This window comes from Gastrolobium bilobum, unplaced genomic scaffold, assembly GCF_033153095.1.
Source record: "Gastrolobium bilobum isolate Gb01-03AN ecotype WA unplaced genomic scaffold, APGP_CSIRO_Gbil_v1 utg19595, whole genome shotgun sequence".
NCBI classification, from domain to species: Eukaryota; Viridiplantae; Streptophyta; class Magnoliopsida; order Fabales; family Fabaceae; genus Gastrolobium; species Gastrolobium bilobum.
In genome coordinates, this window is record NW_026895355.1 from 78673 (window position 1) to 95574 (window position 16902).

The 16902-nt window shown below is 36.9% G+C and overlaps 1 pseudogene; it reads left to right on the forward strand.

Moving 5' to 3' along the window:
• Positions 1 to 10202: 10202 nt before the first annotated feature.
• LOC133306855 (zeatin O-glucosyltransferase-like) lies at positions 10203 to 16270 on the forward strand (annotated as a pseudogene).
• Positions 16271 to 16902: the final 632 nt, after the last annotated feature.

Genomic DNA, 16902 nt, shown 5'->3' on the forward strand with positions numbered 1-16902 from the left:
ACAACATCAATGTGGCATGGATAACCCCCATGCTCACCAAATAAGGCAACAAAGCCAACAATGTCTGAAGTCAAATAGCCATATCATAAATAACAAGGCATTTATAAGTCCAAAAGCGATAACAAGTAGACATGCATATATCAACTCAGCTCTGGCCTTGAAAATATTTCCAACGAGGGGTGAGATCTCTAAAAGGAAATCTCAGTAAGACAAAGGGTCCTCAAGGATCTCTCCACCCCAAGCTCACTTACATGTGCAATATAAGTTCCAAAACAGCATAATAATATCATTTCCAAAATTTGTGCAATGCAGCATATATCCATGTCATGTGTGTAAATAATCCTACTGGCCAAAGAAATAAACATGTAGGGATTACATACGTCTATGACCTATAGTACTAGGAACACAACTTGTACCTCACCCACAGAATCACCATCTTGTATATCTCCACATACTCAGGCTTACCGTCTAGGTGGTACACCACATACATATCATAAGGCACTTGCACTTAACAGCTCAATAACATTTCAAATATACATAAAACACATCATGCATATAAACCATCCCTCCATGAGGTATGGTGGAACCAACAATGGGCAAAACCGAGGACACGAAAGCTTACCTCGCAAGCTAACAATCCAAGCCAAAGTCCACACAAGCCCAAGGTCACCAAACAGCACATTCATGGTCTGTTTATAACAGAAACATTGTCAATATTCATATGCTAAAGGTTCATTTCATTACGACAACATTTCCTTTTTCGTTTAGTGCTCTTTAGGCTTTTGCCAAAGCCATAAGCCTTTAATCTGAGTGATTCTGACTTAGTTAATTTATTACAGAGGTTCATACTAGCGAATCATAGGTCCAGAAACCCAATCTACACTTCTGTTTGGACAGAACAGGTGCACAACTCGAAATTCCCATAATATCCGAATATTTCACGGGGCCATATTCGGATATTTCACGGGGCCATATCCGGATATCTCCAACCCAATATCTGGATACCAATATCCGGATATCATATCCAAATACCAATATCCCGAAATCATATCCGGATATTGCGCGACAGAATGTAGTTTCTGTATTTCATGAAGATATTCATCCAAGGTTCCTCTTTTAACACTGTTACACGTTAAAGCATGCATTTTTATACTCTTTTAGGTCAGTATTCATGTTGGTTACTTAACATAATCGTTTTACATGCCAAGACTCCTTCTTTATCAAAGAAACTCATGAACTAAGTTGAAGAATGTATACCAAGCTTCCAAAACAGAGGAAAGGCAATGGCTTGGAGCTTCCTATGCCACTCTACAGTGCAGCTACCAAAGGACCACGAAAATGAGCAACAAGGTAGGTCCTTTTTCTATCAAAATGGCTTCTTGAAGCTCCAAATGTCAAGAAGATGACTCCCTCAAGAAAACCCAAGAACTCAACACCTCAAACTCACCAACCAGAGGCTGACACTCAGCAATGAAGCACCCAACTCCCTCACAAGGCCAACTCACACCAAGCTATGGTGTTTTGGTGAAGGAACAATGAAGAAATGTGATCACTTTGGGGAAGTTTTGAAGAAAAATGGAGGTGGCAAGCATGGAGAGCACAAGGCTTCAGAAAGGAGGCACATAGGAAGAAGAAGAATCTGACCTAAAAATCTGTGCCAAGCCTATTTATATGCGTATTAAGTTTTAATCGTCGATATTAGCACAAATAGCTCCGCTAATCATTTTAATCTCAAACTTCATATTCTGAACCAAGCCATTTTTCTAGGATTTGTCATATTTTTATTATAATTTTCGCAGGACTTTGCCGATACGCGTTTTTACGTTGTCGGTATCAGTCCTGACACCAGTTCTCATTATTTTGACTCCAAACTTGACATACCAGTCCTAAATATTATTCTAGTAATATTCATACACTTATTATAATTTTTCGGGATACTTCGTCGGTACACACTTATACCGTGAAGCAGAATCAACATCTGCACTTTTCGTCAGAAAAGCGACTTTCAGCGTTATTAAGACCTTATTACACTTATTCAAGTCCTCTCATAATTATTCAAGTTCAATTATGGAATTATTTGCCAGACTCATAATTAATTATTTAAATTCCTAATTTAACAGTGTGGGTTCTTATAACCCACAACACAGAATTTCAGACATAACCGTAATCACATCAAATACAGAATTTTCATCGCCAACACAATCAAATAAGAAAATCAACAAAACATATTAAATCAATCAAATCATATCAAATCACATATCAATCAAATATAATAAACACTACAGTGTGTTATTTACAAATTCAGGTTCCACATCCTTCATTAAGTGGAAACAAAAAAACATGCATATTACATCTATTGACCTATTATTCATAACGAACATACACAATTTACATGTTATCAATGCATTAATCATTTAGCATGTTAATCATGGCAAATCATCCAATTTCGTACGCGTTCACACATCAATCATTAATATAATAATTTATGGCATGTTACATTAATTCACATAAAATCATATTATATAAATCACACCAATCATATATAATTATTGATCCTATATGAATGTAATATATGCAAAGATTAACATTTCTTACAAATATTCCAAACAGAAACCATAACCATCCATCTGGTTATGGCGGAACATTAAGACGGAGAAAGCTCCTAAACCGAGAACTTAACTGCTCAACTTCCTATTTATAACTTGTTGTCCACATAACCTGCACTCTTTACATCCACATACTATGTCCATTTACACTCTGATAAAATATAATCAATAATCAATGCAAAACACATAACACTATACACACAACCAAATACCAGTTACATAATAACTTAATTACCTACTTGGTAATTATTTTCACCGCTCTTTTCATTAACTTCCAATTGACAGTTCATGCCATACCACACAAGTCTTAACAAATTTCACACCTTAACATTAGATCCACATTTCTTTAAAATTATCATGTTTACAAAATTTACATAATTTGGATTCAACTTCCATTCACTTAATATTTTCTTTATATAGTTATATTGACACCTATGTAAATTCATTTACTTTCCTCACATCAAATCCAATTAAACTATGTTCAATCTTTATTCTTTTTACCAATTGAACATTACACAACATTTAATTGTCAAGTTATATAATTTTAAGTAATTTAACCTATGTTGGTCGAACTGATCATGTGATTATTATACATGATTAACCAACTTAATCACCTTATAAACCACATCCATTTACAGTATACAATTTCATTAAACATTCTAGTTCAATTACAAAGTTATTGCTTGACATAAACACTCTATGCTTTCCAATGACACTTATTTATTTTATATGTCATCAACTTGATTTCCTTTCAATGTAAAACCACTTCAAATCTTAATTAAACATACACTAGGCACACTTTACACAATTTTACATAATTAAATATCAATCTTAACCATTTTAAAACCATATGGCTGAATGTCTTTAATTCAACATCAATGGTTTAATCTCACATTTTTCAATTGATTTATCTTGAACGATACTTCATTAAATTATCCTACAACCTTAATTTTATTTTAACATTTCATCAAATACATAGTTTAACAATAACCCCATGATGGTCGAATTATGCCTTGTCAAAACATAAGGTTCTTTAACTTGTTTTAAATATTTTCAAGCATAATTTTACATAGAATTAACATACAACCTCAAAACAACTTCAAACCACATCAAACAACATCAAATATTCATGATCATCATAAACCCTAATCAAACTTTAACCTCATGAAAAATCATTTTCCAACCATCAAAATAAGAAATTAATACCTTGAATAGATTCCTTGAACACCAAGCTTTCTTTTCCACCAATCAATTTCCAAAAATCCCGACTTTCTCTCTCTAGATGAATAGTGCCAATACTCTTTTGATGAGGGTTTCTCTCTACAAAGCTCTCCAAAAGAAAAGAAAAGAGATTTAAGCTCACAAGATCAAATACTACAACTTTTGTGTAATGAGTTTTCTCCAAAAAATACTTAAAATTCCAAGAACATCAAGTCTCTGTCTCTAGGTGTATACTCGGCCATGTGAGGAGGAAAAAGAGAAGAAATGGGCGTGGTGGGACTTAGAAGCACAAAAATGACTGGTTATGCATAAAAAATTACACAAAGTTACTTAACTTTTTTACTTTACAACTTTAAACACTAGTTGAAATCCTGTTGGTCCTTTGTCTTCACACTAGCTTTGTCATCTTTCTTTACAACATTCTAGATCCTTTACACATGTAATAACCGTCCAACCAATTGCAAGAATGACTAGGATAACTTACTTGGCATTTTGAACACTTTAAGACTTTCAAACTTAACAACCATTGGTCCATTTGTTCAAGACTAGTCAACCTTGATTCTTATTGGTTAGTCAACAATTGACTTTGACCTTTAAGAATATAAAGCATACATGGTCTCAAAGAATCAATCATACATCAAAAATCATGCAAAGAATTCACAAAGTTAAGTTATGTTACTAATTTAACAACTTTGCATTCAACTTTGACATAAACCAACTTTCTTTGGTTATTAATTTTTCTTACTTTAACCTATTTTTAGAAATTAATCTAGACATGGTTTGATCATAATAAGATCACTTTAAACCCTTGGAATTTTTCATTTAGAATTTAATTACATCCTCACAATCAACCTTTGACTTAACCTTGGTTAATTACCGAAGTAATACTGACTTTTCACATAATGACATTTATGTCCCCACATATGCGTTATACTTATTTTAGGGTCCTAATAGACTTGTCTGGATGAATTATATTCTTAACTTGATTATCATATCAATTGCATGATTTACCGTTTACCGTTTCCTTGAATACGTGTTTAAATTTTCACTTAAACACTTGATTAATTTATTGTCAATTATTGACAGTGAGGGTTGTTATAATGATAAGAAAGTATAATCTGATAGAGCAATTCAAAGACTTGAATATGATAATCAGCAAAGGTGATGGTAGTTTTGAAACCAGAACCGTAGAAATTCAGAATGAGTTACTTGAAAGGATTAAAATTGGTTAGCAGCATGATCAGAGTCTAGAAAATTTGAAGAAGCAGAAAGAGATGATTATGAATGACAATGGTTGTCTAGTCTATCAAAATAGGATTGCTATTTCTAAGGGACAACTAGTGGAAGATGTATTGGCTGAAGCTTAGAAGGGCCAGTACACCGTCCACCTAGGTGCCACCAAAATATATCTTGATTTAAAGAATAACTTCTGGTGGGAAGGTATGAAGAAGGATATAGCAAGATATGTGTCTAAATGCTTAATATGTGAAAAGGTCAAGATAGAACATCAGAGACCTGCAGGGTTACTTCAGCACTTCAGATCCCTGTATGGAAATGGGAGAGCATCTCAATGGATTTTGTGGTAGGTCTGCCCAAGACACAAACAAGGTATGACTCTATATGCGTAATAGTTGACAAATTAACAAAGTTATCTCACTTTTTACATGTAAAGGTGAATTTCACTACATAATAGTGGGCAAAGCTTTATCTGAAAGAGATTGTGAAGCTTCATAGGGTACCAGAGAGTATAGTCAATGACAAAGACCTAAAGGTCACGTCTTATTTTTGGGGAGCCTTACAACAGGCTTTTGGCACTCAACTTAGATTGAGTACTGCTTACTATCCACAGACTTAGGGACATACAGACAGAACCATCCAGACTCTTGAAGATATATTGAGAGCGTGTGCTTTAGAGCAGGGTGTCAGATGGTATTCTTATCACTCTTTAGTGGAGTTTTCTTACAATAATAGTTACCATGCCAGTTTAGGCATGGTGCCCTACGAAGCTCTTTTTGGCAGGAGATGCAAGACTCTTACCTGTTGGACAAAGGCTGTAGATAGATCATTGATTGGTCCATATATAGTACAAAAGACTACAAAATAGATTAAGATGATTAGAGACAGGTTAAGAAAAGCATAGGTATAGACCCCTTTAGTTCAGTGTAGGGGAACATGTATTTGTGAGACTTTCACCTGTGACGGGTATAAGATGTGCTATAGGAGTAAGGAAGCTGAGTTTCAGGTTTATAAGCCCTTATCATATTACAGAAAGGGTGCGAGTAGTGGCTTATAGACTTGCCTTACCTCCCCAGTTAGCTGGATTACATTATGTATTTCATGTTTCTCAGTTAAGAAAGCATATTCTTGATCTTTCTCATATTGTTGAGCCAGATGAGATGCAGATAAAAGAGAATTTGCAAACGCCTTTGAGGCTATTCAGAATTTTAGAAAACTTTGAGAAGAAGCTCAGAAAGAAGACTATTCCTATGATCAGAGTTCAATGGGAAGGTCGGACACCAGTAGAATCCACTTGAGAACGAGAGGATGAGATCTTTTGGCAGTACCCAGAGTTTAGAGATAGGTAATCTTCCTAATTTTATGGACAAAAATCCTAAAAGGTGGGTGGGTATAATATTTCAACCTCATAATCAAAATTATTAAGAATTCTCCTGAATTATTAAGAATTCTCCTGAATTATTAAAGAATTCTGAAATTAGAAACGATAGATAAATTACAGAGCATAGAGTTTGGGTTAAATATAGATATTTACCCAAGACTTTTCATAAATTATGAAAATTTAATTTATTAGAATATGTGAGAAAACACACACTAAGATATGCTAAATGTTGGCTAGAAATAGAAAAAGAGAAATAATGTTAGAATCACTTGACAGCCTTTGCTCGCTGCCAGTGCTCGTTGAAGCGAGCGTTGTATGAGCTCGCTGCCCTTGCTCGCTTAAGCGAGATGGCTAGCAAGCATTCGAGAAAATTTTTAAAATGCAATAAGTTAGAATCTATTCCATTAAAGTATTTCACCACTCACTGAAGCTATAGCCATAGAAGGGGAAAGGAAGAGCTACAAAATCCCATTTCCATTAAAGACCATGAGAGAATATGAGGCCAACATGAAAACTACTTAGAATCTCTCCCTTATCAACCTCGCACTTTCCATTTTCGTTTATGTGGCCATTGGAGGGAGGTTTTGTTTACAGAAATTCCTAGGGTTTGTGCATTGGAGGGTGTTTGGGTCAATGGATTCATGGAAAACACTCCTCTAAGCTTTTTTATGGTAAGATTATTTTTCTCTTTTATGGTTTTCATGGACTTCGCGTATACCTAGGGTTCCTATCAAATAGTGCCACGAAATTCACATGGAGTGTGTAGATAGACTAGGTTTTAATCATGAAATCTTTGATAAAGAATGCTTAGAATGTTGTTATGTAGAAGAAAAATCTATAAAGTGATGGTTTGTGTCAATTTGACATTATGACCTAGAGTTGATGTTGGAACCTATGAGAATTATGATATGAATTAAGTATTGTTGGATGTTGTGGTGTGGATTATGTAGTTATGGACATAGAGACACCTTGATGGTGGAGAGACCGTTGGAGACTTAAATTTTTAAAGACTAAGAGTTTAAAGAATTTCCTTAAGATGGTAAGTATAGTTAAAGATGAATTATGTTGTCTAGCCAATTCTTTAGCATGCGTGTGTTGTAAAAATAATGAATGATATGTATGTTGATCATAATCTCGTTTTGTGCTATAGGCTGCAATTGTGAGATAAATTATGGTTGTGATACATGCAAAGAGAAAGCTTGGATCAAGTGCGCAATAGAGGTAAACTTTGGTCCTTGGGGTTAATTCCCTATGTGTTCCACCTGGTTCCTTTGAGGTAATGGTTTATATGTTTATGTATAGTAGAAATATGTGATACTAGAGAGCATGTAGATTTGCAGAATGCAATGTTTCAGAATATGAATGAATGATAGGCTATGAAATAGCATGAATGAGATTATGTTATGTTGTATGATGATATTATGTTATGGGGAGATCTCTAGCAGTTGACGCTTGTATGTGATTGATACCTTCTGTGGGCATGGTAAATGACCTCCACAAGTGGGTATAGTAGTATGAGCTCAACAATTGAGTATGGTAGATGATCTTAAGAGTTGGTATAGATGGCCTTTCCATGGGTACGATATTATGACCTCTATGGAGGTAGCAACCTATGAGACACACGATCTCTTGAAAGAACCTCACTAGATAGGAACCTAACATGGGTATGGTATATGACCTCAATGAGTTCCTAGGTTATGAGATATGTATGTATGCTACGAGACTTATGAGAATTCGATATATGTATGAGACTTATAAGAATGTTATGTTATGTTATGTTATGTTATACCTGTACAGTAAATGAACTATAGGACAGAGTGACCCTCTAATGCCCTTAGTTTACTGAGATTCGTATCTCACCCCTGTTGAGGATTTCATTTCAGGTACCATCACTGTTGGTGAGGGTTCAACAGTGGGCAAGCAACCACTGAAAGAATATCTTGCGGATATTTGACATATTTGATATATATGTATCATGATATATAGACTTAGTCATTTTGATATGTCCACATGACACAATATGTATTTTGGACATTCATGCTAGTTTGATGTATTTTGGAGACTTAGAGACTTGGCAATGTGTATTTGGCATGATCCATTATGTTGTATTTGAGTAGAGAGCTCATGCATATGGATTATGTGTTTTGGACATTGCTTTTTGTATTTATATATTTTGGGACATTTCATATTGGTATGTAATGGACATTATGATTAAAATTAATGATGTAAAGAGTGGAATTATAATGATGAAATTCATGCTCATGTGTTATGTTGGAATTTACATTGAGTACGTATGTTAAAACATTCTCATGGCATTCTTCATCAAACATCTTGTCCTCATACACCTCAACAAAATGGTGTAGCTGAGGGCAAAAATCGTCACATTGTTAAGACTACTCGCACATTGTTAATTGATGGCAATGTTCCCTACAAGTTTTGGGATGATGTTATTCTCACTATATGCTATCTCATTAATCACATGCTATATTATGTTCTTCATCACCAGGTACATCACTCTGTTTTGTTCCCTCATCAACCTTTATATCCTTTGACCCCATATGTCTTTGGTTCTTTACATAGTACAGAGCCTCGGAGTCACGAGTTCGATCCTCACTACCCTCCACTCTCTTGCAGAATTTTTTAGCATAGATAGGCTGAGTCAGATACATTATCCACTATTCAATTTCAATAGGCTCTCGTGTGAAGAGGCGTGTTAGAGATATATAAGATTATTAATATAACACCATTCGATAACTTAAATTTTTGGGTTGAATTAGTTATTTATAATATTAAACCTACAATTTGATGGTTCACTTATTCACTCGCATGTCAACCTGTGGATATTTGTTTATTAAAAAAAACGTATTTCGGTGATATCTACCTGACGTTCGACGGTCATGGGTCAACTGCTTATTTAATGTAGGTTTTCTTACTATTTTCAATTTTTCAATATTTGAATGTCAACCCACGTAACGTACGTGACGTGTGACTCCCCGTTTGAATTTTTTATCCACACATGCATTGGAGGACCCACACTATTGCAAGTGTGGGCACTTGCAGACACAAGATTTTGTGGAAAAAAAAATTGCGAAGGATTAAGGGATGATTTGAACAGCTCATAATGTAAAATATGTCAAGGTTAAAATTAGTGTTAAGGACACTGGAAAAGTTGGCTAGTGTGCTGTTGGAAATCTCTAGCCATGCACCTTTTAGGTATAAAGTTGGCTTTACAACAAAAAATATTGTAACTTATTGAAGTTTCTATGAAATGTTGTACAACTTATAAAGTAAAATTTTTTACCCTCACTTGTGATATATAATTATATTTAATATTAAAATAATAATAAAAAATAGGACAAAATTATTTTGCATCGCTATACAAAAAAAAATCTTAACAAATAATCATTGCTTTAAATTATGATAGCTTAGTTAACTCTTGATTATTATTTTTTTATGTTAAGTTGATGTTTTTTTTTCTTTTTGGGTTTTATAAGAATTATGTTGTAGGAAAAGTGATTGTGTTATAGAGATTCGTTTTGCGTGCCGTTTTTTTTTTTTTTTTTTGCTGTGGGCCCCACAAAATGTTGTGTGTGTAGGAAACTTTTTGTGGTCATGTTAAATGATAGATGATAAACCCTTTCTTTTTTCTTTAATTGTTTTATTTTTTTTTTTTTTTAATACATTTAAAAAAGTTTTAAAAAAAATTCAGCGCTACTAAATGTACATGTGCTGTAGTGTTTGAACCCACGGGTCATTGATATGACAACCCAACAAATATAACAAATGCAGAGAATTACACTTTTCACAGCGGCTCTGCCTTTTTTACATTCTTGATTTTTTGGGAGGCAATGGGAAAGCCTCCAGTAGAAAACTCACATATCCCTGTAGTTCCTTCTCTGAACGGATGCTTCGCAAACCAATCCGTAGATTTCATTTGTGCACAAGTAGATTTCCATAATTTCAGTGATGGGAACATCTACAACACAACGAGGGCATTTGAAAGCCCTTACGTGGAATCGTTGGAACGGATCCTGGGTAACAAGCAGCATTGGGCATTGGGGCCCTTCAACCCTTTATCCATTGAGAAGAAAAACTCAAAGGGAAAGCATTTAAGCATGGAGTGGCTCGATAAACAAGAGCCAAAATCAGTTATATATGTATCTTTTGGGACAGCAACAGCATTGTGATAAGAGGAGTTCTTATCAAGAACAAGAAAAATAGAATGGATACTGTTTTTTTTTATTGATGAATGAATGAATCAGAAGTTTTCAAGTTTTTCCTACTTATACCTTCTTACCCATGTAATGGCCAATTACACATTACAGATATTAACCGTATGAAAGTGACAACTAACTATACACATTCCAAATGACTAATCTATTAGACACTACATGTTGACAGCATAATCCTTGGCCCACATTGGGGCTCCTCTGCTTCTATTGGGCCTCCTTGACGTATCACTCGCCCCCCCTTGAAGAGGAACCTTGTCCTCAAGGTTCAATTGAGGGTAACATTGCTGCAATTGCTCTTCATTCTCCCAGGAAGCATCTTCGGGCAATGAATTGGACCATTGAATTAGCCATTGTTTAATAAGGATTCCATTTACAAGGACAGTTCTGGACATGAGAGCTGCAATAGGATTCTGTATAGGAAGATTATCATAAGACAAGGAAGGCATGGAAAGGACTGGCATCGCAGAATCTCCCTTAAAAGGTTTCAATACAGAAACATGAAAGGAAGGATGGATTTTACAACCCACTGGTAATTCTAATTGGTAAGCAACGAGACTTAACACCCGGATAATTGGAAATGGCCCAAAATAACGTTTTGCTAACTTCTGGTTGCTGCATTTCTCAACTGTGATTTGTCGATATGGCTTCAATTTGACAAGCACCAAATCACCAACTGCCAGACTGATGTCCTTTCTGTGACGATCAGCTTGGATTTTCATTCTGTTTTGGGCATCCTGCAAATTTTTCTTCAATTGCTGCAACAACTCATCTCTATGACACAGCAAGGTGTCTATAGCCTCTACCTTGACCAACCCGCGAGGATAAGGAGGAATCATGTGAGAAATCTTCCCATATAATGCTTGAAATGGAGACATCTGTATTGAAGAGTGGAAAGCTGTATTGTAATGCAATTCAGCCCACCCCAAATACAAAAACCACCTCTGATTTTCCTCATGGCAGAAAGCACGAAGATATTGCTCCAAATAACGGTTGGTGACCTCAGACTGGCCGTCGGTTTGAGGATGATATGCGGTGCTTGTCTTCAACTTGGTGCCGCTGAGTTGGAAGAGAGTTGTCCAAAATTTACTAAGGAAAATACTATCTCTATCTGAAACTAAGCTCCTGGGAAAACCATGCAGCTTGACTACTATATCAGTAAATAATTTGGCTACCATGGAAGCTGTGTAGTGAGATTGTAATGCACCAAAGTGAGCATACTTGGTGAGGCGGTCCACCACCACTAAGATAGTAGAGAATCCACGAGAAGCAGGTAAGCCGTTGATAAAATCAAGTGTTAAATCTTCAAAAACACCTTGAGGAATGGGCAAAGGTTGTAGAAGTCCCAAAGGAGGGGCTGTGGAAGTTTTAATCAGCTGACAAGTGGAACAACTTTGAACAAACTTAGTGATATCCTTGCGCATCCCAGGCCAATAAAAAGAAGCAGATATGCGTAATAAGGAACGTGCAATACCAGCATGGCCACCAATTTGGGAAGAGTGTGCCTCAGACATCAAAAGCTCACGAATACTAGAAGTGGGACCAAGAAGGTAGCGATGTTTATGGAATAAAATTCCATCTTTAAGGGTGATTAGAGGATCTACAGCAGTATGGTCTAACAGTTGTTGATGGATTTGAAGCAAATAAGGGTCTGTGGTATTTTCCTTCTTGATATCATCCAACAGTTGGAATGAAGGCTCAGAGAACAAAGCCATAACAGTGGCCGCAGTTGGTTCTTCATAGCTTCGAGACAAAGCATCAGCAACTATGTTAGAAGGACCCGGCTTGTACTCAATTGTGAAATCATATCCCATTAACTTGCATGCGTATCGCTGTTGCTCGATGGTTTGAACAGTTTGTGAAAGCAATTCCTTAAGACTATGATGATCTGTTCGAATAACAAAGGAAGAGCCCAGCAGATAAGGACGCCACCGCTTCACCGCTTCAGTGACTGCATACAGCTCACGTACATAGGTGGAAGCAGCTTGGAGACGTGGGCCCAGCTTTTTGCTAAAAAACGAGACTGGTCTGCCATTTTGCAACAGAACAGCTCCAGCACCTGTTAAGGAGGCATCTGTCTCTACTACAAAAGGAAGATTAAAGTCAGGCAATATGAGGACTGGGGTGGAAACCATAGCCTCTTTTAACCGTTGAAAGGCTTGTTGAGCTGCATCACTCCAAGAAAATTCATTTTTCTTGAGTAAATCCGTAAGAGGAGAAGCAATTGTGGCATATTGACGTACGAATCGCCTATAGTAACCTGTGAGGCCCAAAAATCCTCTCAATTGCTTTACAGTTGTGGGTAGAGGCCAGTGGAGCATAGCTTCGACCTTCCTAGGATCTGCCTTAACACCATGAGCTGAAATTAAATGCCCCAAGTAATCTATCTCTGGAAGAGCAAAAGCACATTTGCTTAATTTGACCAAGAAGCTGTTAGTAAGAAGACAGTCCAAGGCCACCTGTAAATGAAGGATATGCTCATCCAAAGTCTTGCTAAAGATTAGTATGTCATCAAAGAAAACAATGATGAATTTGCGCAAATAAGGCCTAAACATTCGATTCATGGCAGATTGAAACGTGGAGGGTGCATTTGTTAATCCAAATGGCATAACAAGGAATTCATAATGCCCATCGTGTGTACGAAATGCAGTTTTATGTGTGTCTTCAGGAACTAACCTGATTTGATGGTAGCCACTGCGTAAGTCCAATTTAGAGAACACCCCTGCCCCATTCAATTCGTCCAACAACTCATCAATTGTTGGAATTGGAAAACGGTCTTTCACAGTAATCTGATTTAAAGCTCGGTAATCAATGCACATTCTCCAACTCTGGTCTGCTTTCCTCACCAAGAGCACCGGAGATGAAAAAGAGCTATGACTTTCCTTAATAAAGCCTGCTGCTAGCAAATCAGAAATTTGATGCTCAATTTCAGACTTCTGATGATATGCATAGCGGTATGGTCTTACAGTGACTGCTTGGGAACCAGGAATCAAGTGGATGGCATGATCACAATCTCTCTTAGGAGGAAGTTGTTTGGGAAGTTGAAAAACAGATTGAAATTTGCTTAACAATACCCAAATTTTGGCTGGAACATGATCCTTAATAGCAACCAAGTCAGGCAGTATATCAGATTGAACAGATGAGGAATCGATTGCTGATAAAGAAAAACACTTAACAAGCTGATCAGTAGTTGGACAAAATTTCGGATCACCATGTAAAACAACTAACCTGCCATCCCACATGAATTTCATAGTCCTCTCACCATAATCATGGAGTACCTTTCCCAACTGTTCGAGCCACATGAATCCCAAAATTATACCTGTGGACATAGCTAAGTCAATCACCCAAAAATCAGCAGTGAAAAAATGTCCTTGTATCTAAATAGAAACATTAGAACACTTCTTGTCACATAGCATAATGGCACCATTGCCCAAGTAAACATTCATCTTCTGAGTCTTGGACACAGGCAAGCCCAAAGTGTCTACCAATTCCCTCTTGATAAAGTTGTGTGAACTGCCAGAATCAACCAGGGCCAACATCGAATTGACTCATATGCTAACAGTGAATTGGAACGATCGAGAGCTGGTATTCCCTGATAGGAATGTAAGGCTGCATCCAAAGGTGCCATGTCAGTAGCATCTGGTTGCCACACGATATCCTCCTCAGCATTCAAATTGTCCTCTTCCATATCACCAATCAAAAATAAAAGTTTAGCTTTACAGCGATGTCGAGAAGTCCATTTCTCATCGCATGTATAACACAAACCCATTTCACGACGCTTCTGTAAGTATTCATTGGACAACTTCTTAACAGGTAAATTGGAAGGTAAGGAAAGTTGATTTGAAACTGAAGTTGTGGTGGATGGTAAGGCTAATGTGTTTGGATTATGGCTGGTATTGGTACTGTCCGAAGATGGAATGGATTTCTGGAATGGCTTCTTAGGTGTATATGTATTGGAGGAAAATGATGAACGAAGATCAACAAAGTGGGCTTCATACACTAATTCCAATTGCATTGCTTGATGAAGTGTAGGAGGGTTATGAAGTTGAACAGCCCTTCGTAACTCAGAAGAAAGGCCCGATACAAAAAATGCCATCAAGACATCATCAGCAAATCCAGTCACTTGATTAATCAATGACTCAAACTGTAGTCTATAATCTGATAAAGTACCTGTTTGTGTGAGTTTAGACAGAACTCCCCTAAGATCCATGTATGCAGAACCACCAAAACGTTGGCATGCTGCAATCTTGAGGTCATGCCAGGTGCCAATCGATCCTCCATTAAACAACCATTGATACCAAGGGGAAGCTGGTCCCTCCATTTTTAACCCAGCAAGACGTACCTTAAACTCTTCTGGAATGTGTTGTAAATCGAAGTACAATTCGGTTTTGAAAATCCAACCCTGTGGATTTGTCCCATTGAAAGAAGGAATCTCCATGCGTACCGTCTTCAAGGGTACGGTAAAATCGGACATCGTGGGTTTATGGGTACCGAAAGATGCAGATGCACCCTCTGATAATGGCTGAGAATTTCGCACACGTTCCTCTCTGCCAAGAATCAACTCATGCAGTTGCTGTAATTGCGCAGCCAAATTGCCCAATTGGTTTTGGGTTTCGCGTTGGCTCTCCACAAAACGCTGGTCAATACGAACTTGGAAAGCATGATTCTCTTCCCTGTCTTTGTCGAATTTGAGTTGAAGAGATGAAAACTCATCCACGAGTTCCTGTATCCTCATGATGATGGCAATGAAAGCACCAATGATAAGAGGAGTTCTTATCAAGAACAAGAAAAATAGAATGGATACTGTTTTTTTTTATTGATGAATGAATGAATCAGAAGTCTTCAAGTTTTTCCTACTTATACCTTCTTACCCATGTAATGGCCAATTACACATTACAGATATTAACCGTATGAAAGTGACAACTAACTATACACATTCCAAATGACTAATCTATTAGACACTACATGTTGACAACATAATCCTTGGCCCACATTGGGGCTCCTCTGCTTCTATTGGGCCTCCTTGACGTATCACTTTGACAGAGGAACAAGTGGAACAGATTGCAATTGGATTGGAGCAAAGCAAGCAAAAGTTCATCTGGGTGCTGAGAGATGCTGATAAAGGAGATATCTTCAATGAAGATGAAGTAAGAAGACATAAGCTTCCAAATGGGTTTGAAGAGAGAGTTGAGGAAATGGGGTTAGTTGTGAGAGACTGGGCACCCCAATAGGAAATTCTAAGCCATTCTTCAACAGGAGGATTTGTGAGTCACTGTGGATGGAACTCATGCATAGAGAGCATAACCATGGGGGTTCCAATAGCGACATGGCCTATGCACTCTGATCAGCCAAGAAACAGTGTTTTGATAACACAAGTGTTGAAGATTGGTTTGGTTGTGAAGGATTGGGCTAAGAGAGACGAGTTGGTGACTGCATCAGTTATCGAGAATGCTGTGAGAAGGTTAATGGAAACAAAGGAAGGTGATGAGATGCGAGAGAGAGCAAAGGACCTTAAAAAAGCCATCCATAGGTCCATGGATGAAGGTGGAGTTTCTCGTATGGAAATGGATTCTTTCATTGCTCATATCACTCGATAGTATGGTTCAACTACATACTCTTCTGGCATGCACAGAATGGTAAAGTTTCCGGGATAGTTATGTGTGCAAAACATTCTTGCTGAAATACTAAAATGAATATTTATGCATATATTTCAAAACAATCTTTCTCTTGTATAAATAATTGTTTTCATAAATCAGTAAAGAATTATGAAATTATCTATATAATCTACGACTTAAAATAGAATTGGATAGTGTTCGATACAAGAGAATTGGGGATGTACAATACGAGATTGGTGAATGTATATAGGATCAATATGCTCTCAGATATATATGAAGGAGAAATCTTAAAGAGTAGCAAATTATTGTACACTACGATAAACTACATTTTGCCAACCCTATTAATCACTTTACCTATCTCCTCCCCTACCTTACTGAATAATTATTTGCAATCCATGGTGTCGTTGTCCTTCACCCGTTGCAACAAGAACTCGGCGTTTTCTTCTCCTTCATATACAATTGGGACTTTAGAGTCCAATACTTCCGCAGCTTTTAACAATATTGCTCCTTCGTCCAATACAATTCAAATTTGGGGGCGCACTCCCGATTGAGGAACCAAGGGCACGTCCCCTTTTCAGGTGCAGCAGGTTGGGGGCAACCCTCGGGAAGTGAAG